Source organism: Callorhinus ursinus, unplaced genomic scaffold, assembly GCF_003265705.2.
Source record: "Callorhinus ursinus isolate GAN/ISIS: 27379988/994484 unplaced genomic scaffold, GSC_fseal_2.0 scaffold23, whole genome shotgun sequence".
NCBI lineage: Eukaryota > Metazoa > Chordata > Mammalia > Carnivora > Otariidae > Callorhinus > Callorhinus ursinus.
Window position 1 is genome coordinate 8696017 of NW_027397085.1, and position 25581 is coordinate 8721597.

At 38.6% G+C, this 25581-nt stretch overlaps 1 long non-coding RNA gene across 2 annotated transcripts in view; it reads left to right on the plus strand.

Moving 5' to 3' along the window:
• The window catches only part of LOC141374921 (uncharacterized), a 94253-nt gene that overhangs the window by 61907 nt on the left and 6765 nt on the right, over nt 1-25581 (plus strand). The window contains exons 3-4 of one of the 2 annotated variants that reach the window (XR_012382125.1): nt 202-249; nt 21062-21198. This is a non-coding gene — a long non-coding RNA (uncharacterized lncRNA). The remainder of the gene's footprint in view (nt 1-201; nt 250-21061; nt 21199-25581) is intronic. The other variant, XR_012382126.1, reaches the window with a different exon arrangement.

The window sequence follows — 25581 nt, forward strand, 5'->3', positions numbered from 1 at the left end:
AACCCCAGGGGGCATTTTGAAGGAAATGCCTCTATTTCTGTGGCTAAGATGCCCATCCAAAGGGACTCTTTATTTAAGAAGGGTGGAGACACAGCTTGCTATCATGTCACTTCACTACTACCTTTCTGGGAAAGTGGAGAGGGCAGTTTAGAATTTCTTTTACAATGTGTTGACTTTAGGTCTCTTTATTTTACTTTTCAGAAATGTTCCAGACATTGTAAATAACGTATGCAGGATGAAAGATGACAGGTCAGTTTTCTGCCAAATCAAGAATGAGAAACTGGGGGACGTTTGTGCGGGAAAATTCCACTTAGCCCAAGCAGCCAGGGTCTAGGGGAAGCTGACATTTCAGAGAAGTTGAATACAAACAGCGTTTTCCTGGTGCTGTTAATCACGTGGACACAGAAAGAGCAGGCTAAAGAAACTCAACAAAAAACAGACAATAGCAACTTCCTGTCACTTTGAAAAATAACAAAGACCACAACCAACTATGGGATGAAACTCCGGCAGTAACAACAGACAAAAGAGAGGAAGTACGCCTTTGAGACTTGAGATTCCAAATGGCAGTAACCACTTGTCAAGAATTATTGTGTGACCACTGACCACAAACTATTTCCTTGCCCATCTAACAGTGAAAGCCAAAGAGCATGAGGGCACCAGGGATTCTTCCTGTGTGAAAGGTGGGGTTGCAATGCTCAAATGCTCCTGAGGCCTGAACTCCATCACTAAAGTCGAAAAGCATTATTTTCTTAGCAACTGACTTTCCAGTGGGTGGAGGGCCACAGGCTGCTTTGTTGGGAGCAAACATCTATAACTCTGTCTTTAGTTAAGTGGAGAACAGTTTTGTTTTAGAAAAACAAAATGCTCATACTTTAAGGAAATCAGCTCCAAATCAGAAATGGCAAATATCATTAGGGTATTCAATTTAATATATTGGCTGTGAATGCTAATATGATTGAACAAATGTGGGATGGGCTCTAAAATATACATTTTGCTCTAAATTTTCATGATCTGGTTCACTGTTTTATTTGAGTGAGTCAGGGGACTCTATGAGTTTCATGCATCCTAAGCACCCCTAAAGCAGGGGTGTGCCCCCTGGCAGGCAACGCCTGCTGAGGCATTAAAATAAGTTACTGGCTCTTCTTGCTGCCAAATATGAGATGATTTTTCCCTAGATGTGGGATAAGCAGTGATAAAACTGCCCAATTTGAGCTTTTAATTCTGAATAAAAAGTGAAAACTACTTAATCGTGAGGTAACACAGCATCTTAATAGTGGATCTGGACAATTTTATAAAAAAGACCCTATGGCATAATGGAAAAGAGAGAACTTGATGCCATTGTTGGTAATTATGGGCCAGAGGGAGAAGTAGTGAATAGGCTGAAGGATGCTAAATGTCAAGGTTAGGGATGATAGTTATTGTTTTGAATTATATTTATCTTTAAGGTTTTTCTCTTTATAATTTCTTTTGAAGCTGGTAACATCAATTTAAACTCATATACAAGCAAAATTTTATGAAATCCAGCTCTGATAACATCCCCTATATTTATTTTTATGCATGCTAGGAAGGGATAAGGTGGGGGATGGAAGTTGCTTATGCTTAGATTCCAAGTTCAGCAAGACAATCTAGTTAAGGTCGACTGAAATTGTACAAGTTCACATGGATTTCCCTGATTTATTTTTATGTATAACTGCTTTGTCAAGGTTGACGTAGAACTGCACATATTTAAAAGTGTGCAATTTTGATACATTCTGACATATATACTCATGAAACTATCAGTTATAATCATGATAGTGAACATGGCCATCACCCCCAGAAATTTGGGTCTCTTTATAATTCCTCCCTCTTTCCCTTCCACCCCCTATCTCCAGATAATGACTGTTTTGTCATTATGGATTAGTTTGCATTTTCTAGAATCTTATATAAATGGAATCATATAATATGAATTCTGTTTTGCCTGGCTTTTTTCCCTCAGCATAACAGTTTTAAAATTCACCCATACTGTTGTATGCATTTTTAAAAATTAATTAATTCCTTTCTATTCCAGGCAGTATGACATTGTGTGAATACACCGAAATTTGTTTATCCCTTTTTATTGCAGATAGTATTCCACTGTATGGATATACCAAAATTTATCTGTCCACCTGTTAATAGACATTTGGGTTGTTTCCAGTTTTTAGCAATTACAAATAAAGATTTTAAGGGCATTCATGTAAAAATCATTGCATGGACATAGTTTCCTTTTTCTTTTTTCTTTTCTCATGGGTATTTGTATTTACCTGAATGGAATAGCTGGGTTGTATGGTAGGTACATGTTTAATTTTTAAATTTTGATGTTATGGTTCCCTTTCATTGAATTCAGAATATTTTAAAATTTCTCTTGAGAATTCTTTGGCTCATGGGTTATTTAGAGGTATGATGTTTGATTTCCAAATATTTGTGAATTTTCCAGATACCATTCTGGTTTTGATTTCTAGCTTAATTTTACTAAGTTCAGAAAATATGTGGTATAATTTCTATTCTTTTGAATTTGTTAAGGCTTGTTTTATGGCACAGAATATGGTCTATCTTGATGAATATTTATGTGCACTTGATAAGAGTGTGTATTTTGCTGTTGTTGGATGGAGGATCTATAAATGTCAGGTTAAGTGTTTTGGTTGTGTTGGTAGGCTCTTCTATATCTCTACTTATTTTCTGTCCATTTTTCCTATCAGGGATTGAAAGACAGTGTTGAAACTTCAGATATAATTGTAGATTTGTGTATTTATCCTTTATTTAAATTCCTGTTCTTAAGTAGATACACATTTAGGATTGTTACATCTTAGTGGTGAATTGGCCCCTTTATCGTTATTTATTGTCCCACTTTATCCACTGCACTATTTCTCATTCTTTTTTTTTTTTAAAGATTTTATTTATTTATTTGACAGAGAGAGACCCAGTGAGAGAGGGAACACAAGCAGGGGGAGTGGGAGAGGGAGAAGCAGGCTTCCCGCGGAGCAGGGAGCCTGATGCGGGGCTTGATCCCAGGTTCCTGGGATCACGACCTGAGCCAAAGGCAGACACTTAATGACTGAGCCACCCAGGTGCCCCAATATTTCTTATTCTTAAGTCTTTTTCTTCTTGATATCAATATAGCTTTTCTGGCTTTCTTTTTAGTAGTGTTTGCATGCTATATCTATTTCCATTTTTTTTTTACTTTTTATAAAAAAGTTAATAAAGTTGATAAATTGTAGTTTATTGACAAGTTAATTTAGAGATGATTTTTTTCTAGATAGCATATAGTTGGGTCTTATTTTTATTTTTATCTAATTGGATAATCTCTGTCTTTTCACTGATGTGTTTAGATAGTATATATTTAATGTAACCGAGCACAGTCTACCTTCAAGTAACGATATACTGCCTCACATATAAGATTAGAACTTTACAATAATATATTTCTAATTTTCACCTTGTGGCCTGCATGCTGTAGTTGTCAAACCTTTTACTTCTGTGTGTATTATAAATCCCACACTGCATCATTATTATTTTTGCTTTAAATCAGGGATTGGCAAACTAAGGTCCAGTAGCCAAACCAGCCTGCCACCTGTTTTGGTAAATGAAGTTTTACTGTATCATAGCCATACCAATTCATTTACATACTTCTTAATGGGTGCTTTCATGATGGAACTGCAGAGCTGAGTAGTGCCACAAAGACTCTATGGCCCACAATGCCTAAAATATGTACTCTCTGACCCTTTCCAGAAAAAGTTCGCCATTCCCTGTTTTGAATGGCTAATTATCTTTTATTTTTATTTTTATTTTTTTTAAAGATTTTATTTATTTGAGAGAGAGAGAGAATGAGAGATAGAAAGCACTAGAGGGAAGAGGGTCAGAGGGAGAGGCAGACTCCCTGCTGAGCAGGAAGCCCGATGTGGGACTCGATCCAGGGACTCCAGGATCATGACCTGAGCCGAAGGCAGTCGCTTAACCAACTGAGCCACCCAGGCACCCGAATGGCTAATTATCTTTTAAAGTTAGTCCTACAACAAATAAATGATAAGGGATGCCTGGGTGGCTCAGTCGGTTAAGTGTCTGCCTTCAGCTCAGGTCATGATCCCAGGATCCTGGGATCGAGTCCCATATCAGGCTCCCCGATGCTTCTCCCTCTTCTCCCTCTGCCTGCCGCTCTCCCTGCTTGTGCACGCTCTTTCTCTCTGACAAATAAAATCTTAAAGAAAAATAAATTTAAAAAAATAAGTGATAAATATTTACCCTGTAGTTACCATTTGTGATGTTATTTTTTCTTTTATATTGATACATATTTCTATCTGGTATCATTTTCCCTGTAATCGAAAGGTTTCTTTTAACATTCCTTTTTGTGCAGATTTGATGGTGATGGTATCTTTCAACTGTTGTATATCTAAAAAAATCTTTATTTAACCTTCATTTAAAATAGATATTTTTGTCAGGTGGAGAATTCTATGTTGATAATAATTTTTTATTACTTTAAAGGTGTTGCTCCACTGTTTTCTTATTTGTGTTGTGTTTGATGAGAAATATGCTTTCATGCTTTGTTCTTCTGTACATGTTATGATCATTTTTTTGTGGCTGCTTTTAAGATTTTCTTTTTATCACTGTATTTGGGAAATTTGATTATGATTATGAAATCTGAATTATGTTATGAAATTTGCAAGATAGTTTTCCTCATATTTCTTATGCTTGGGGGTTGGTTGAGCTTCTTGGATCTGCGGATTTATAGTTTTAAACAAATTTGGAAGTTTCTCAGCCATTATTTCTTACATTGGTTCTGTTCTTCTTTGAGGATTCCAATTATATATATGTTGGGCACTTGAAGTTGCCCACATCTCATGAATGTTTTGTTTGTTTATTTTTATATTTTTTCCTCTGTGTGTTTTGTTTTGGATAGTGTCTATTACTGTCTTCCAGTTCACTAATATTTTCTTCTGCAATATCTAATATGACATCAATTCCACATAGTGTATTTTTCATCTCTAAAAGATCATTGTGTGTCTTTTAAAAATAATATATATATTCCACATTTCTACTTATCATGGTCAGTTTTCCCTGTAGCATTTTTGTCATATGGAATATAGATGTGATAACTATGGTAAGATCTTTGTCCATAATTCTGTCATTTCTGTCAGTTCTGAGTTTGTGTTGATGGTTTAATTTATCTTTTCATTATAGGTCAGACATTCCTGCTGATTTGCATGCTTGGTAATTTTTTTTATTAGATACCAGACATTGTGATTTTTACCTTTTTGGCTGATATATATATATATATATATCTATTTTTTTTTTTTTTTTTTTTTTTTCCTGGTGTTCTATAGTTATTCTAGAGTTTTGTTTTGGGATGTAGTTAAATAACCTGAAAATAGTTTGGTGTTTTTAGGTCTTGCTTGTAAACTTTGTTAATCTGGATCCCTTCTGAGTACTTCTGTTTGGCAGAATCCTGATGGCTTCCATGTTTTTGACCTCTGGTGTTACTCCCTTTATGATGTTACAATACATGGGAAAAGAGATTTTGCAGATATAATTGTTACTAATAAGTTGAATTTACGATAGAGAGTTGATCCAGACCTACCTTAAATGAGATTTTTAAAAGCAGATACTTGTTTCTGAATGGTTGCAGAAGAATAGGTCAAATATTCTAAGCACAAGGGTGATTTGATGTGTCATATGTGTCATTACTGGCTTGAAAATGTAAGGGGGTCATGTGGAAAGGATCTGTGAGTGGACTCTAAGAACTGAGAGCAATCCCTGGCCAACAGCCAGAAGGAAAATGGGGACCTCAGTCTTACAACTGCAAGTAACAAAATTCTGCCAATAACCAGAATGAACTTGGAAACAGATTGTTCCCCAGAGCCTCCAGGTAAGAGCCTAGCCCAACTATGTCTTGATTTTGGCTTTATGATACTCTAAGCAGAGAACCCAGTCAAGCCTGCCTGGGCTTTTGATCTATGTAACTAAAATAATAAATGGGTGTTTTCAAGCTTCTCAATTTGTGGTTAATTATTACACAGTAATAGAAAACTAATATAGTAGCCTCTCCAATATCCTGCAAATTATGAGGTTTTCCATTTCTGGCCAGTGGAAACAGGCACTATTCCCTGCTCCATGTATGCTCTAAGTTTTGTTCCCTCTAATCAGTCTCCTATGGTTCTTTCCCTGCCATCTGATAGTTACCTTACAGTCCTGTGCTGATCAGTGCTCAGGTGAATCCTCCAGGGGGTCCTTCTGCAGATCTCATATTCTCTTTCTGAACATCTGTTTCCTTGCTGGCACTCTGCCCTGCAAACTTTTGGCTCCCTACACTCCCAGCTCTGTCAACTCGGGGAGAATGTCAGGCTCTACCTTGGTACCTTCTCCTGGTGCTGCAGCCTGGAAACTCTGCCCAGGAACTAAGTCAGTGATTAGGGCTTACTGAATTTGTTTAACGTTTCTCAGGGGTCATTGTCATTGGTTGCCTCGTGTCCTATGTCTTGAAAGCCATTGTTTCATATATTTTTGTCTAGGTTTTGACTGCTTCAGGAGTGCAGGTAAATTCATTTTCTAGTACTTGATCTTGATCAGAAGCAAAGGTCCTCAGTTAAATACACTTAGGGTCAGGCTGTTTAAATCCAAGTTTGGGGGCTAAAAGTCTCAAAAATGCCCACTCTGCAGATGGTGGGGTATCAGCCTCCTCTATGTTTATAGATCGAAGATATCATGTTAATTATAGCAATCTACCAATACTTTTTATGTAGATGGAGATAAAAATATCAAAACAGAAAGTCTAGAACAGTCAACTGAGTTCTGAAAGAGTACGATAGATTATCTGAAATTGTTGTTTTCTTGACAGTTTGATTTGCCTATCCCACTTTAGGAATCAGGTTGATTTGATTTCCAATTTCAAGAGCAGGGATCCGCAGTGATCTGATCTCCCTCTATGTTGAGTGAATCCTTTCTCCTTAGAGTGATATCAACTCTTAGTGTAGAAAGGGATTCCTCAGTCTTGGCATCACCAGCCACCCTTCAGATTCTTTAGAAGGCACTTCCTTGGATGGTCTATATCATTCTCTTCTTTACTCACAAGTTTCTGCAGCCAGGTGACACAGGGTCTGGAGGTGAGTATGAGAAAGTGAAATGGTTGCTGTGAAACTGTCCTGATGGTTGAAACATATGAGCAGCTTTAGGGGCCTTATTTTCTATCAGGGTAATGAGCAGCTTCCTCCCTTGTACCAGGGAGAGGCTTCGAGTCCTTGCTCTACCTGGGCTGCTGCTTTCTTCGGCTCACCTGCAGTGCAGCCTGCTAAAGCCAGGTCTGTATATGTGCTTGGGGCAGGAGAGATTCTTGTGTATTTGCTTTGAAGCAAAAACAAAACAAAACAAAACAAAAACAAACTACTAATGTTTTCCTTAAGTAACACTGCTCTTCTCACATAGAAACAAATGCTTTCAAAAGGAAAAGCTTTTATGAAACTGGACAAATCATATAACTTTACACTTAGGATGGAGTTACAGAGGCCAGAGCCATAGCATTCAAATGTATAAAGGGTAAGAGAACCATGTAGATTGTGAAATAAGTTTGTTAAATCTAAATATGTACTTTAAAGTGTGGTTATCAAACTTTCATGTGCATGTAAATCACGTGGGAAACTTATTAAAATGCAGATTCTGATTCCATAGGTCTGGTGTGAGGCCTGAGAGTCTCCATTTCTCACAAGGTTCCAAGTGATGCCTATGCTGCTAGTTTGGGGACCACACATTGAGTAGCAAGGTTCTGAAAGCATATATTCAGGAAAAATATATGAGAAATAACAGTTATAATCGGTTTTCATTTATTTATTCAGCACCTAAAGGCCTATCATGTATAATAAACTATACTCAGTGATTTGGGAAAAAGGGAGAATCAGAATAAAGCCTCCTTGGTGCACCTGGGTGGCTCAGTCAGTTAAATGTCTGCCTTCAGCTCAGGTCATGATCCCAGGTTCCTAGGATCAAGCCCCATGTCAGGCTCCATGCTCAGCGGGGAGTCTGCTTCTTCCTCTCCCTCTGCCCTCCTCTCCTCCCTGCTTGTACTCTCTCGTGCTTTCTCTCTCCCAAATTAATAAATAAGATCTTTAAAAAGGAAGAATAAAGCCTCCTCTTATAGAAGGAGTTTGAAATGTATATAAAACATTAGCCTGTAAGTAGTATAGTACAGTACCTAGTGGTTAAAAATTCCTGGGCTTGAATCCTAGTCTGTGAAAAAAATTTTTTTTAAAGCTTTTATGTATTTGTTTGAGAGAGAGTATGTGTGTGTGAGAGAGAGAGAGATCACAAGCAGGGGGAAGGGTAGAGGGAGAAGCAGACTGCCCGCGGAGCAGGGAACCTGACATGGGACTTGATCCCAAAACCCTGGGATCATGACCTGAGCTGAAGGCAGATGCTTAACCGACTGAGCCACCCAGGCACCCAGTCTGTGAAAAATTAATCAAATTACTTAACCATTATACAGTTCAATTCTCTCATTTGTGAGATGAAAAAAATAGAAGTAGTGATAGCACCTACAGCTTAGGCATGTTTGAGGGTTAAATGAGTTGATGCATATAAGGATACTTAGAATAGTGACTGGCACATTGAAAGGACCAAAAAGCACCTTTATAGTATAAGCTGAAAGGTGAGAAAAGTCATAAAAGGGATTTAGATAAAGTATGAATTTCAGTCCCAGGCAATGGTCAGTGACCATTTTTTTCCAATCCCACATCTGGAAATCGAGGTTTTTTGTTCTGCCAAATGCCAGGCAGATGTAAAGGAAATCGGTTTTCCCTGCTGTATAAGGAGAAGATGGGGAAGGAATATGAGAGAAAAGATGTGAAAAAGTTACCATCAATGTTGCTTTGTATTTCTGATTTTTCCTTCTTTTCTTCCATAAACCTGGAAGAATTAGATTTGAACTTTGGCTCTGCTGCTTATTACCTGAAATAAGGATACATTTCTTAATCTGCTATGCCTCAGTGGCCTTATTTGTAGAATGGGGACAACAGTGTCTGTGTGATGGTGTAGTTGTGAAAATTAAAAGCAAAAATGTGGTAGGTTGAATAATGGCCCCCCAAAGATATCTAAATCCTCATCCCTGGAAAGGGTGCATGCTATCTTAGATGGCAAGAGACTTTGCAGATGTGATTACGAATTTTGAGATAGAGGGGCATCTGGGTGGCTCAGTCGATAGAGCATCCAACTCTTGGTTTTGGCTCAGGTCATGATCCTTATGGGTCGTGAGATCAAGCCCTGAGTTGGGCTCCACGCTCAGCTTGAAGGTTCTCTCCCTCTGCCCTTCCCCCCCCACCCTCTTTCTCTTTCTCTCTAAAATAAATAAATCTTTTGCAAAAAAGAATTTAAGAGATAGAGAAATTATTTTGGATTATCTGGGTGGACCCAATGCAATTATAAGTACCCTTATAAAAGGGAGGCAGAACAAGATTTGACACAGAAAAAGGCAGCATGACCACTGAATCCAAGATGCCGCGTGGCTGGCTTTGATGATGGTAGAAGGGGTCATGAGCCAAGGAATACAGCAGTACAGCTCTAGAAGATAGAAAAGTCAATAAAACAGATTCTCCTCTAGAGCCAACTGAGGTACAGGGGGAGTAAGGCTGACACCTTGGTTTTGCCGCAGTGAAACTGATTTCAGACTTCTGACCTCCAAAACTGTAAGAGAGTAAATGTGCATTGTTTGAAGCCACAAGCGTTGTGGTGATTTGTTACAGCTGTCACAGGAAACAAATACAAAAATTATGAAAAGCAGCCATGGAGCACTTCCCAAATGTTATTTTTCATCCCTTCTCTAATTAGAGAGCCATCACCAGCTTAAAAAATCTTTAAGGCCCCAGTGACAATCTTAGTTTTCCCTGAAGAAGTCTAAAGCCATAAAATATACCCTCTTAGTCTGTTAAGATTACATTGTAAATGAAGCAGTCCTCATGGTTCTCCAAAAGGATATTAAGAAATCTGGGGACTCTACTGCTCTGGGAAAGAAGTCAGAAGACTAGGTGACCAGATGTACCAAGTGAAAACACTTGTGGCTTTCACTTTGCCCCAGCAGGGTATTTGTCTTGTGGTCTGAATCAAGTCATCTGGATCCTGCCAGAAACTTTAGAAGCTTCAGAACACAAAGATCTAGTTATTTCGGAAGAGAACTTCAGAAGGGAGGAAAAAGGAAGGGATAATGATCTGTGAAGTGATTGAAAAGCATTGCTTATGTGTCCTTTCAAGTTTCAATTTGAAGTCTAAAACACATTTTGTAGTTCCATTTCTCTAAGTTGATGTTGACAAACTTTTTGTGTTTGAATCAAAGATAAAGGTTTGTGAAAAAGTTAATTTTTAAAATTCTTGATATAAACCAATCACTAGTTCAGTCATACAATGTTAAACTCATGGTCCCTTAAATCTCCAAGAAAAATGTTCAAAAATCTTAGTTATTCCATTAATTATAAAATAAAAGGATCTTTTCTTCCCTCCCTGCACACTCCTTCCCCATCCTTAGGTGCAGGAACACACCCAGACCAGTGTGACCCTTAAGGAGAACAAATAGAGGCAAGTCAGGAGTCAACACCAGTCTTCATGTGTTCTCACACTACCTATTCCCTTTGATCTTCCATACTCCTCTAGCTGATTTTCTTAAAGAGATGATCTGAGTTCCTAGCACAAAGGTTTGTGATTATTCATTCATTTAAGTATTTTTGAGACTCTACCATGTTGCCATGTTAGCCTTAGGTAACACCTAATTAGACACATTAGTTTTGTCAAGATTTAATAGAGAGTTCAAAGCCTCCATAAAAACATGGCATATGATAACCATTTTAGTTAGCCTGGCAAGTAGCCTGAGCACCCTTTGAAAACTCTATCCTTTAATTTGCAGGGCCAGAAGTTGATCCTTAAATGAGATATTTATGGCAGCATTTAGGAAAATGTAACGTGCTATGTTAGATAATTGTTATGATAATTGCAACAACTACATCCCACGAGAAAATAATCTGTACAGTGGAGGTTCATGTAATCAAGTAAGGCTTCTCTCTAAAAGGATTCTTCCTGTATCCAAAAAAGGATTCAGACTGTTCCCGACTTCTGGCCTCCATGTGGAAAAGAAGAATCTTACTTGTGTTGACTCTGCACTGAGTGCTCCCTCCTTAGTGCATCCTTGCATACCTTACAGTAAGTTCGAGTCAGGACTCCCATATGCAGTATCACATAAACCAGGTGATACAAATGGCACGTTTTACCGTTCTTCCTTCTCTCTTGTACGTTTTTCTCTTTTATTCTCTCCAGCCAGCCCTTTTGTTCCCAGGTCACCAATCCCCCAGTTCTAATCCCTCATTTTAAGGGTCACAACTTATACTACTCAACACTGCCATGAATCAGGAAGGGGAAAAATGCTGTTTTGAGTATTGTACAGGGTGTCATGAAGTTCATGCATAAAAGCACATCCCTACGTTACAGTTTAGAGAGGGAAACTAGGGCAAAATCGAGGAGGCCCTTGTGTGCTAAGTGAAGGCATTTCAACTTCATCCTGAAATTAGAAGTTGTTTTTTGAAGAGATTTCAAATAGATGATTGTGCAACTAGATATGCATTCGAGATAGATTATTCTAAGCATAGTGCAGAAGACAGATGAACCTTCTACAAAATTGTAGGTTGGGTGGGGTGAGGTGGTCAGTATGATGAGGGCAGGCTTGGGGGCAGACAGGTTCATGAGGAAGGTATTGCAGTGGTGTAGGCAAACAGTGATCAGACTCTGAATTAAAATAATTACAAGGGGGAATGGAGTGAAAGGAATTGGACGATAATTGATGGCATTAACATGACAACATCTATAGGAAATACATGAAAAGTACATGAAAGTGGGAGTCCAGGAATCAAACAGAAGAATCAGACAGAAGATGAGAGAGCTGGGTCAAAAAAACCTTCCACATTTCTCCAGATGGAAATAATAGTTCTTCTAGACTAAGTTGTTATTGTCTATACTTCATTATGGCCCTTATAATATTCTACTTTACGTCTTGTTTTTTATTAATGTACCCTACTCTGCTACTGAGTGGTGAATTTCTAGGGCACAGTGACTGTTGTTTGTTTTGGGGTTACACTCCTGAAATGTCTAATTCTGTGCCCTAGGATAAATAAGCACTAAGTGTGGTGAAAGAATGGATTAAATTTTATAGTACACTATAGTTTGTGAAGCACTTTTAAGTGTATAAATCATTAGATACTTGCAACATCTTTGGGAAAGGAAGGTATGGCAGTTATTATTCCCATTTTTCAGATGAGAAAACCTATGGTCAGAAATATTAATATAATATAGCTAGTAATTGGCAGAGCTAGGTTCATACATCTGGTCCAGCATCTACTATTCACCTACACTGGTTTTCATAAATGTCTCAGTGTCTTCACTCACAGCTGTTTATTCTTAATAAATAAGGTAGCAGATTTTCTGGCCATTACCATATTAACTACCACAAAAATAAAAGATGGAAAGGAATGGAATGGGCTGTGGAAGACAAACCCACTGAATGATAGGGTGCTCAGCAACATTCGACATCATTTTCTTCCTTCCAGACTCTCTCCCATGTGTAGGCACTGGAAGTCTGGAAGCTCTATTTCCTTTTACTAGAAGGGTTTAGGTTTTGATTTTACTAATGAGAGGCACTCGCACAAAATGTAGAATGTGAAAAGGGAGAGGCCATTTTCTAGACACAGTTTGGGAGGGCGTATGATTTTCCCAAGGATTTCTAGATAACCCCTGAGAGTCATCTGCCCTTGTACTATAGTTAGCTCAGGTCATGGGTAACAGTCTCCTATGAAGTCTTCATTTCCTGAGTTATTAAATGCTAGCAGTGGTATCCCTGATCTTTATACCACCTAGCATTTCCAATGCTTGCATAAGCTGATAAATCCTTATATTAAATTCCTTTGTGCTTTAAATATCTACCGTGGTTCTGTTTTCCTGACTCATGCACCATACAAAGAAAATACAAGTATTTAAAAAAGTGTTACAGGGCACCCGGGTGGCTCAGTCGGTTAAGCGTATGCCTTTGGCTTAGATCATGATCCCAGGGTCCTGGGATCTAGCCCCACATCAGGCTCCCTGCTCAGGGGGGAGTCTGCTTTTCCTTCTCCTCCCTGCGCATGCTCTCTCTCACTATCTCTGTCACTCTGTCTCTCTCTCAAATAAATAAATAAAATCTTAAAAAAAAAAAGTGTTGCAAGCTGAGATCATGTAGTTGAGTGGCAAATAGCCCTGCTGGCCTCATCCACCTTTATAGCATTCTTGCAATAGTCACTTATGTGAGAATACAGAGGAGTGGGTCATAGATTGACAAACACTTCTACTCAGAGTGGTTTTAACACAGACTTCCAGTGGCTTGATGCTGGGGCTTGATACTTAGGACATTTAGTTTCCCAGAAAACTTGGCTCTTTGGGTGAGCCCATTCCCCTAAAACACTGGCAAGAACCTGACGTTTTACCATGGGTAGAATGGAATTTCATAATGGCCATGTGCAAGAATGAAAGATTGCTAAACTTGAGATTTCATGTATAGTCATGTTCAGATGGGTTGCTGATAGATGGATTAAAAAAAAGATTTTTCCAGTAACCCATGGATTGATGGAAAGATATTCAAATAGACTGGCATTAGAGTACTAAAAATTTCCATGCATTCCTTTGGGATTTCTTTTTTAAATAAGTAAAATGAAGTTCTTAATGCCTAGGAAAAATATCCAACAATATGGCCTTACCTTACATCAATACTGTTATTGTCATTTGCTTTTCGGAATTCTTCTGGTCAATGCAGATAATAAAAGCCCCTTGTCAGCCATCCAGCTATGGTGATGACCTTTCTCTCAAATGATCATTTCCTATTCATTTGCTGCTTTGTGCTAATTTTCTAGGCTAGACAGCATAGTTGCAAACACAGAATATACTGGCTTTGGTTCAGTTCTTAATATCTTGGTGAGGGAGGAGGGGAGAAGCTCACCTTTTTCTCAGGTCACTGGATTGCTGCCTTTTATGGTGTTGGACAGGCTGAGTTAATCAGTAACTATTGGGCATTTCCACTGCTCTCCTAAGGCACGTAGGCAATTTTGGTGTTGCAGAAACTTATTTCCCGACAAATATATTTGACACTGAATCAAACCTTGATGAGCCAAATTTCGTTTTTCCAAACTCTAGGGATGGGTAAACCTAGCTTTGTGTTCAAAACTATTTTTCAAATGTCCTGGGTTTGGCCAAAACCAAATATACTTTGCCAAACATTTTACTTAATTTAATAATAAAAAAACCCCATCTGTATTATAATGAAAATTTAATCCATATGTTTGATTCACTTTTTGCACTCAATCCATCAAAATATTTTGTAAGAGTTATCTGAAGTCCAAGAGGCCTTCTATGCCATAAAAAAAAAAAAAAATGAAGCCAGTGTAAGCCTTTCTACCCCCACCCCAATTTTGTGTTTTTCCCTGCTATTATGGAAGTTCTGTTTTTCCAGTCTCTGTCTGACTCAAGCCTCATCTGTACTCTTTCTCTGACTCCCATTCCACACCATTTCCACCCTGGTCTGATCACTAGTTGAAGTGGCTCATAAAGACCTTATCCATTTTGCTTTCCGTTGTTTCCTGAAGAAGGAAATAAGTGAAAGAGGGGGAAAGACAAAGAAAAAAAACCCTAGCTTTTCCCTTGAGGAGGAACCTAGTTACATAAACTTAAGCTATAATGACATGTATCTTCTTTGACCCTGGCGTTGAATGACAAACCATGCACCACATTGATGTGGGTGCATTCAGTGTTGAAGAGGGACAAGAGAGATGATCAAATTTCCCCTATGATCGGTAGGGGTAGCCCCAACAGAGAATTTTTTGGGGAAAAAGACCAAACACTTGAAAGCTGGCTAGTTTCTAGTCATTTAAATCTTAAGATGGATCTGAACAGGAAGATACTTAGTTGGTGGATTGGAAAAGAGACTGTAGGTTTGATATATGAAAATACTTTGCAGACTAGCAATGCTTCCCCGGGCAACTGGCAATCCAGTGGTGGCTGAGGATGTGGAGGGCAGGCACAGTGAGGGAGGGTCAGAAAGGGAGGTTGGTAGTCATGGCTGCTCTTTTCAATGAGGTAATCCGTCCTCGGCACTGCACCGCTGCCCCTGTGCTTACTGCCAGGAGCCAAAGAGCTCCAGATGCAGTTGATCTCATAGATCAGAACAGAACTGGCTTGGACAGCCTGTTCTTTACCAGTGATTAGGACATAGCATATTTTTCTTCCCCCCTCCCCTTCAGCCCTATCTTAGTCTCTTGGCTGAAGGTTCTTTTGTCTTTGGATTAATCTAGGGTTAATCTAAGTTTACTCACTTGCTGCAAGCCATGAGCTGGCAAGGTAGAGACAGTCTTCAAATAGCTCGGGAACCGTGTCGTCATCGTCCATGGGTTCCCTGACTGGTTTAACCGCTGTCCATACTGGACTCCAAGTAACCGGAAGAAACTGGGCACAGGGCTTAGTAGGATTAAGTCGGAGATTAGTTGTGCTTTTTATCTAAGGTGAAATTCTCATTTCGATCTCAACCTGCTAGGAGGCCTCTTGACACTTTACTTTTATCATAGAGAGCATCTAACAGAAGAATCATGGGACACGAAAGGAATTTCAGAAGCCTGCTCTTCTATGCCTCTGCCTCCAGTAAAGACTGCACTCAAAATATCCCCTCAACAGAGAGCGCCTTCTTCTTTAAACCCTCTCTAGAGACACCCACAAACTCTGCCAATGTGTTCTGTAGCTCTCTAATGTAAGGCAATTCCCTAATGAAGCTGATTATGAGATTTGGGGAGTGGAAGTGGGTACACAGTGGGATACTTCTGTCTCCCAAAGAAACTAAGAAGTAAACAGCAAGAGCTGAAAACGATGCTGTGGTCTGCAAGTCAGGAGAACCATGTCCTTACTGGACCTAGAAACAAATTCTGGTTTGACTCTGAGTTAGTGACATAACCCATTTTGGCCTTAGTTTCCTCATCGGCATAATGAAGAAGATCCCTCAAGCTGTAAGATCCTTTACAGCTCGGGTACCTGGGTGGCTCAGTTGGTTGAGCAATGGCCTTCGGCTCAGGTCATGATCCTGGAGTCCTGGGATCGAGTCCCGCATCTGGCTCCCTCCCAGCGCTAAGATCTTTCTAGCTTGTGATTTAATTCTCTTGGGAAATAATTCGCAAGGCTCAGAAGGAAAATTTAATTAGTTCCCACTGGTTATTTAACCTCCGCTTCAGAATTCCTTACTCACACACACGCAGCAATAGACCCACCAAGCCAGGACATACACTTTTCTTTTTTTGCTACATCCCAGTTTCATGCTTAGAATTACTAATAGAGGTTCCTAAACTTGCTACCACCAAAGACAAACATTGGTGCTTTGGAAACCAGGGTAAAGAGCCTGAGAATCTGAGTGTCCTCATGTGGAGCAATTGTATGATATGTGAGTCTGTGGCAAGCCTTTATCCACAGACTTCCAGCTTGCTCATAATGGGCCCTCATTATCAAGGGGGTTAGGCACTCCATGTTCTTTCTCACTATATTCCCCATCCCTTCTATTTTGTTTCTCTATAACTAAGGAACTTCTAATAGACTCTAGATTCCAAGGGAAAAGATAATAAACAGAAAAGACATGGTTTTTAAGTAAGGAAAATCCCCAGCGTTTTAGGATTATTGATTTTAATGTTTTAGTGATATTACTACGGCTTGGCAGCCTTTACTCAGGAAAAGAGAGAGTTCCCACCTGGGCCTGGGTAATGCTGAGCAAGCCACTTACAAAGCAGTTTTGAAGTTATGAACGGAAAGTATAGGTATGGTGTAATTTGATGCTGAGAAATAAGAACTGAAGACTTGAAACTTGGGCCACACTAACAATTTAGATTCTCCATTTTAAGTGGAATGACATAAACACGAACGACATACATCCATGAACTTCTAAGAAAATCCCCTTGCTCTTCTCAAAGACTGAGAGGGAGACGAACAGCACAGGGAGGAGATCAAATGAGAGAGGATTACAAAGCAGAGGTGCACAGGTGCTTGTTTGTGTTATTTCAATGTGCTCACGCCATCTTCACGTTTGTTACCTCCAAGTGGACCGAACCAGGCCTGACTGGGCAAACAGTGACCCGTGTCGAGGCCACACATTGCCAGGAAGCCTTCATTGCAAGAAGCTGCTTTGTGTCTTTCAGACGAGACACATTCGAAGATGGTGCTTTTTTAAAGCATGCTGCCATTATTTAGCAAATTACTGAGACCCCTTAAAAAAAATCCCAGTTGATAGGTTTCAAAAAGAAAATATATTCCTTGCTTTCTCGTCTCTTCTTGCTGCTGACATTAAACTGTGCTACCTCGTTGTATCACCACCTGATTTAAGACTGATTTTCAAAAGCCCTTCAACACTGCAAAAAAATCCTACATCCTCTAGGAGCTGTGACAATTGTCATTATACTACTAATAATCCTAACAGCATTTAGTGAACGCTTGCTGGGTGCCAGGCCCTGTGCTGAGTACTTTTTGCAGGTTTTCTCATTTAACCTTCACAAAAGTCCAGTGAAAACTATTACATCGCCATGTGGCTGTGAGGAAACGTAGGCTCAAAGATGTTAGGTAACTTGCGCAAAGTGAATTAGCACCTTTGAGGTTGTTCAAAAGAAAATGTCTCAGACTCTGAAGGAAATTCCAAAAGTATTTTCCAGTCAACTTTAGACAATGGAATCATTGTGGGGATGTTTATAGCTTTGTGGGTGTCTTCTGTAAAGGAAGCAATAGTTGTTTGGATACATAAATATTGGAACTTTTGTTGAAACTCAGGATCATGAGATTATATAGTCTCACTCCTTAAATTTCTTCCCTTTTGATGTTTTCCCCCCAGAACCTAGCATATTATTTTAAAGAGAGTGGAGTTGGTGTTTCTTGTCCAATAATATGCAAGCCAAGTCTTTAAGGATTAAGTTTTAGTGACAGTTGTGGCAGCATGAATGGTCATCTTTCTCTCAAATTACAATTTACAATAATAAAAATAAATATCTTAGAGGAAACATTTCTTGGTCCAGTGGGTGAAGAGAAAGGTGCCTTCAGTTCCTGACAGAGTGGGGTTGGTAGAGGTCAGTAGCAGGAAGGAGCAGAGCTTGCCGGCCAAGCCTGCATCCTGCTGAATGATTATTTCCCCCACCGGTTCTTCCCAGACCAGCTTTCTTGGTCTGCTGCTGGGCTGGGCCTCCTCTGCCTAGTGCAATGTCTTGCACACGTATACACTAGGTATTTACTCGATGATACAGTGATTCATCTGTTTGTTTTTTTTTTTAAAGGCCATGTAAATGCCCAAACTTTAAGTTAATTTGAAGTAGACTTGAAAATCATTTCAGTGACTGCTGTGTTCCAGACTATTCTGGACTTAATACCTTTGAAGGCTCATCCTCCCAGGTCATACACAATCCCCAACTATCAAACTCCAGCCTCCTAAAAAACCTATAAACTCATCTATTTTGTTGGTTGCTTTATGAAATGACTGGAAACAAACTAATACCCATTGCTTCTCTTTTTATTCTTTATTTAATAGAAAAACTTTGTATTTTTAATTTTGCTAAGACCCCCTCAATCTATTATTCCAAGCCTGGGGAATACAGACCCTAGGGATTTGAAATTCAAAAATGGAAATTGCTACCTATTTGCAATATTCCAAACAGAAAGAAAATCTTACATTTACTAAGACTATACAGGGTAACATTGTTTTTGGCCCGAAAGTTAAATAAATTTTTTTTAATTTTTTTTCTTTAATTTTTTATTGTTATGTTAATCACCATACATTACATCATTAGTTTTTGATGCAGTGTTCCATGATTCATTGTTCATAACACCCAGTGCTCCATGCAGAACGTGCCCTCCTCAATACCCATCACCAGGCTAACCCATCCCCCCACCCCCCTACCCTCTAGAACCCTCAGTTTGTTTTCCAGAGTCCATCATCTCTCATGGTTCGTCTCCCCCTCCGACTTACTCCCCTTCATTCTTCCTCTCCTGTTATCTTCTTCTTTTTCTTTTTTCTTAAAATATGTTGCGTTATTTGTTTCAGAAGTACAGATCTGTGATTCAACAGTCTTGCACAATTCACAGCGCTCACCGTAGCACATACCCTCCCCAATGTCTATCACCCAGCCACCCCATCCCTCCCACCCCCAACCACTCCAGTAACACTCAGTTTGTTTCCTGAGATTAAGAATTCCTCATATCAGTGAGGTCATATGATACATGTCTTTCTCTGATTGACTTATTTCACTCAGCATAACACCCTCCAGTTCCATCCACGTCGTTGCAAATGGCAAGATCTCATTCCTTTTGATGGCTGCATAATATTCCATTGTGTATATATACCACATCTTCTTTATCCACTCATCTGTCGATGGACATCTTGGCTCTTTCCACAGTTTGGCTATTGTGGACATTGCTGCTATAAACATTGGGGTGCATGTACCCCTTCGGGTCGAAAGTTAAATAAATTTTGATTGGATATTACATGTCTTGATTATTAAAAATGAACTAATTAGCTATTACTTAAAAATGTCAGTTTTTTTTTTATTAAAGACTTGAATGTGAGGCCTGAAATCATAAAAATCATAGAAGAGAACATAAGCAGTAATCTCTCTGACATTGGCTGTAGCAACATTTTTCTAGATAGGTCTCCTCTGGCAAGTGAAACAAAAGCAAAAATAAACTATTGGGACCATATCAAAATAAAAGGCTTTTGCATAGTGAAGGAAACCATCAATAAAACAAAAAGGCAACCTACTGCATGGGAGAACATATTTGCAAATGATATGTTTGATAACAGGTTACTATCCAAAATACGTAAGGAACTTACACTACTCAACACCAAAAAACAATCTGATTAAAAAATGGGCAGAGGACCTGAATAGACATTTTCCCAAAGAAGGTATACAGATGGCCAACAGACACATGAAAAGATGCTCAACATCACTAGTCATTAGGGAAATGCAAATCACAACCACAATGAGATATCATTTAACACCTGTCAGAGTGGCTACAATCAAAAAGATAACAATGAACAAGTGTTGGCAAGGATGTGAAAAACCTGGAACCCTCGTGCGCTGTTGGTGGGAATGTAAATTGGTGCAACCACTGTGGAAAACAGTATGCAGGTTCCTCAAAAAAATTAAAAGTAGAACTACCATATGATCCAGTAGCTCCACAATTGGGTATATACCCCCCAAAATGAAAATACTAACTCAAAAAGATATATGTACCTTTATGTTTATTGCAACATTATTTGCAAGAGCCGAGATATAGAAACAACCTAAGCATCCCTCAGTAGACAAATGGGTAAGGAGGTTGTGGTGTATATATATGATGGACTATTACACAGCCATTAAAAAAGGATGAGCTCATGCCATTTGGAACAACATGGATGGTTCTAGAGGTTATTATGCTAAGTGAAATAAGTCAGATTGACAAATCCTAATACCATAGATTTCACTTATATGTGGAATCTAAAAAAAACCCAAACAAATGGATAAACAAATAAAAAGCTGAATCAGACCTATTGGTTCAGAGACCAAACTGGTGGTTGCCAGAGGGGAGGAGAGAGTGAGAGGATGGGTGAAGTGGGTGAAAGGGAGAGGGAGATACAGGCTTCCAGTTATGGAATGAAAAATCATGGAAATAAAAGGCACAGCAAAAGGAATACAGTCAATGATATTGTAATAGTGTCGTATGGTGAGATATTGTAGCTCCCCTTGTGGTGAGCAGAGCATAGTGTATAAACTTGTCAGATCTCTATGTTGTACACTTGAAACCAATCTAACATTGTCTGTCAACTATACTCAGATTATTTTTTTTAATTTCAAATTTTTTGTAATATAGGATTCCTGGGGGACAATACAATTGGTCCATGGAGTTTAAAATGTTGCTTGGCACATAGTAGTGACTTGATAAAATTATATCAAGTGAAGAAATAAGCTTTGCTTTTAAATCAGTATTCTTGACCTTTTAAAATGCAATGGAATTTTTTTTTTTCAAACAGCATCTTAGTTTGAACACAAATTCTGCAACGGAGAAAAGTGGACTGGCTTTCATTAAAGTTGGGTGTGTGTGAAGGTGACAGAGCTCCAGAGTTCTGCTGTCTGTCCCTCTTTGACCTCATGGAACATACATTTTCAGGTAACTATATGGAATCTAAGGCTTCATATAATGTAGTTTTTAAAAAATTTTTATTTTAATTCAATTAATTAACATATAATATGTTATTGGTTTCAGAGGTACAGGTCTGTGATTCATCAGTCTTATATAATACCCAGTGCTCATTACATCACATGCCCTCCTTAATGTCCATCACCCAGTTACCCCATCCCTCCCACCCCCCTTCCCTCTAGCAACCCACAGTTAGTTTCCTATGATTAAGAGTCTCCTATGGTTTGTCTCCCTCTCTGGTTTCATCTTGTTTTATTTTTTCATCTCTTCCCCTATGATCCTCTGTTTTGTTTCTTAAATTCCACATATGAGTGAGATCATATGATAATTGTCCTTCTCTGATTGACTTATTTCACTTAACATAATACCCTCTAGTTCCATCCACGTCATTGCAAATGACAAGATTTCATTTTTTGATGGCTGCATAATATTCCATTATATATATATAACCACGTCTTTTTTATCCATTCATCTGTTGATGGGCATCTGGGCTCTTTCCATAGTCTGGCTGTTGTGGACATTGCTGCTATAAAGATTGCAATACAAGTGCCATTAATTATACTTTTAAAATGAGTGCTCTAAACCATCCCATCCCGTCACAAATCTCTACTCTTCACCTGACTCCTACATCCATTTCAATCTCAGCTATTTGGTTTGAGCAAAATTAATTTTTGTTATGTAGATAGACAATGGTAACAGTAAAAAGAAAAAGTCTTGTACTAGTTTGCTTGGGCTCCCATAACAAAGTACCACAAACTAGAAGTCAAAGATGAAGCTGTTGGCAGTGTTAGTTCATTGTGAGACATGAGAGAGAGAAGTGTTCCCCTGTCTGTCCTAGCTTTCGGTGGTCAGCTGGCAGTCTTTGGTGTTCCTTGGCTTGCAGAAGCACTGCTCCATCTCTGTCTTCATCTTCACATAGCATCCTCTGTGTGTGTCTCCAAATTTCCCCTTTATATAAGGGGACATAGTCATATTAGATTTGGGTATACTCTAATGAGCTTGTTTGACCTTTTTACCTCGGTAAAAATCCAACCTCCAAATAAGCTCACATTCTGAGATACTGGGGGGTTAGGACCTCAACATACGAATTTTTGGATGACATGATTCAACCCATAACAGATATTTTAGACAATGTGCAGGAGTCAGAGGATATAAGTGAGATTCATGGTTTTCTTCACTGGTCACGGATTAGAACTCAGAGAAGCCTAATAAATGAGTATCAAAATGAACTAAGTAGTAGGAATTACAAGAAGCAATTGTAAATACGGTTAAGAATACAGGCTGTGAGGCCAGACTGCCTGGATTCTATTTCTGACTCGCTAGCTGGGTGATCTTGGGTAAGTCATCTCATTTCCTTGTACTTCAGTTTTCCCATCTCTGAAATGAGGATGATAACAGCACGTGCCTTATAGGGCTGTTGTGAATATTCAATGAGTTAATACATGTTAAGCACTTAGGGCCAGGCTCAAGGTAAACACTTTATTAAGCTTAAATTATTTGTTCTAGTTCATTTAAAAATGATTGTATAGCAATAGAACTATACCACAGCCATGCTACCTAGAGTGTACTTATACTTAGGGAAGGCCAGGGATGGTCTACCTTGCTTTGTTTAGTCTTTTTTTTTTTTTTTTTAATGTGGATCAAATCCTCTTTTGTTTTTTTAAAGATTTTATTTATTTATTTGAGAGAGAGAGAATGAGAGAGAGCACGAGAGGGAAGAGGGTCAGAGGGAGAAGCAGACTCCCTGCTGAGCAGGGAGCCCGATGCGGGACTCCATCCCAGGACTCCGGGATCATGACCTGAGCCGCAGGCAGTCGCTCAACCAACTGCACCACCCAGGCGCCCGCCTTGTTTAGTCTTTATACAATGTTGTAATTGACAAATTAGGCGGAGTGTCACAAATGCATTCCTAATATGGAGGGCAATGTGGGGAGCAGACATCCACCTTCTTTCCTCTGTGAAAGAGGTGTCATGAGAAGCTCATCATGGTGGTGGGAGACTCTTAAATTCCTTTCATTTCCTAAACTAATTGCCTCTCTACCACCTCGCTGAGGCCAGATGAGGATCCCAGTTTGACAGGACAAGACTAGCTCTAAGTTTCTTCACATGGAGCCAAAGACCAGAATGAAGAGACTGGCTCGTATGGCAGTGGAGGGGGAAGGTATTCAATGAACAGGGTGGGTTGGGCTTTACAATAACCCAAGAGTGACATAATGACACGTAACTGAAGTTCTCTCCATGTCTTCACTAAGAAAGGAATTGACTCTTTGGATGTTTAAGGTGGGAAACTGTCATGAGCAAAGAATTTTCTCATGGCAGGGCAGGGTGGGGGAGATTTAAAAACACTGTAATTTTACCTTTTGTATGACAACTCTTGTTAATTGGGTATCTTAGTGTGCATGATATTTTAAATATTTTAATTATAGAATAAGCATTTTCCTATTTAGTTTTTTCACTGTATTTTTCGTGACCACATAGAATCCTTCAAATGATGCATTGTAATTTAGTTAACTGTTCCCTTATTAGAAATTTGGATTGTTTTTATTTTTTTCATAATTACAAATAATGCTGTGATGAACATCTTGGTAAGTAAACCTTTTTCTGTATTTTGGATCGTTTCCATAGGACAGGTTCCCAGAAGTGAAATTACTGGATCAAAAAGTAACTTCATTTCTCTGCTTCTTCATACATATTGCCAAATTGCTTTCCTAAAGGGCTGCATCAATAATAATCATAGCAGCTATAGATGAAAGTGCAATTATTACTATATGTCTCCAGCAGTGGATTTTGTATCATTTTTATTTTGATATTTTTCCAGTAAAGTGGTAAATTAATTTATTTTTAATTTGGATTCTATTGCCAGTGAGATTGACCATCTTTCTAAATTTTTTCTAGTTTTTTCCTATCATGAACGGTCCTTCCTTTGTCCATTGAGGAATATTGCTGTCTCTCTTAATAATTTAAGTTCTTTTTTATGTTAAAGATATTAACCTTGTGTACATTAAATATGTTACAAATAATTTCTTTAGTCTGTGACTTCTTTTAACATACTTGTTTGTTTTTTATTTATGTGTGGTCATTTAGGATTTAGTAGTAAGCCTGTTGAACTTTCCCTTTTGAAACATCTTTATTGTGTCTAAGCTTGCAAAGCCATCCTCTCTTCAGATGTTTGTGGGCTATCTGATTCTACTTTTTTTCTATGACTATTTACTCTTTAATCCATCTGGAATTTATTTTGGTTATGCTATAAGAAAGGGTTTTTTTTCCTCACTGATTTGAAGTGATTCTTAATTTAATTCTAATTCTTAATTAGAATTCTCTTTTGGAGAAAGTAACTTTAAGGTGAAGAACTTAATTTAAGAGTACCTAGTAGGAAGTCACTAGGAACAGTGAGATGAGATCTTAGCTGGTTGGAAGAAGTGAAGTAGGGATTTGAGGCAGTAAAGAAATTGGGGTGGGGGCAGGGCTGTGAAACTAACGGATGAATTTTGGTTGAAAGTAGGAAAGTGAACAAAGAAATTACTTTGAGCTATATTTATCTGCAGAATGCCAATATGCCTAGAAAGTTTAGTGAAGATGTTCTATAAGATCAAAGAGTCAACAGCATTATCATTCTTCAGCGATATATATATTTTTTTACTGTGAATTAATAGCAAGTTCTAAAATAATAATGGAGAAAATTAGGAGAATATTCATCTATTCTTTCACTCATATAATATTTATTGAACACGTGCATGTGCCAAGGCTAACTGCAGAGGTTATAATGTGAGCAAAACCAATGAGATTGACTAGGGCTATACCTCTACATATGAAATCTCTCAGCAAAAGACTTCATACTCAAAACATTGAAGATCCTGCCAGTGTGGCCCCAGCTTGTTCCAGTTACATTGCCCATTCTTCTCCTAAGTATATCATATATTTTAATCACACGAGACTCAGTTATTTTCTGAGCACTTCTAGTATTTTGGCCTCTGACCTTTTATTTACAGTGCTCCCTTCTCTTTAAATACTCTGTACCCCATATTTCCAGGTAGGAGGTCTTGAGTGCCACTCCTGAAACAGATCTGATCTCTTCTTCCAGCTTTTGCCTTTTTATGGAACTTTGCCCCTCTGGATGGTACATACTTGGATTTTAGCTGATTATCTTTCTTTCCCCTCGTTTCTTCCTTATTAAACTCTGAGTTCCCAAGAGTGAAATAAGAGCTTCTTCCATTTTTCTAATTCTTATAGTTCCAAAGATGGTACTATGTGACAAGTTTTGGCCCATGGGACATGAATGGAAGTGATAGGTATCCCTAGAAGAATGTGTGTTCCAGATGGTACATCTGCAGAATGAGTGTCCATCAATGTGGG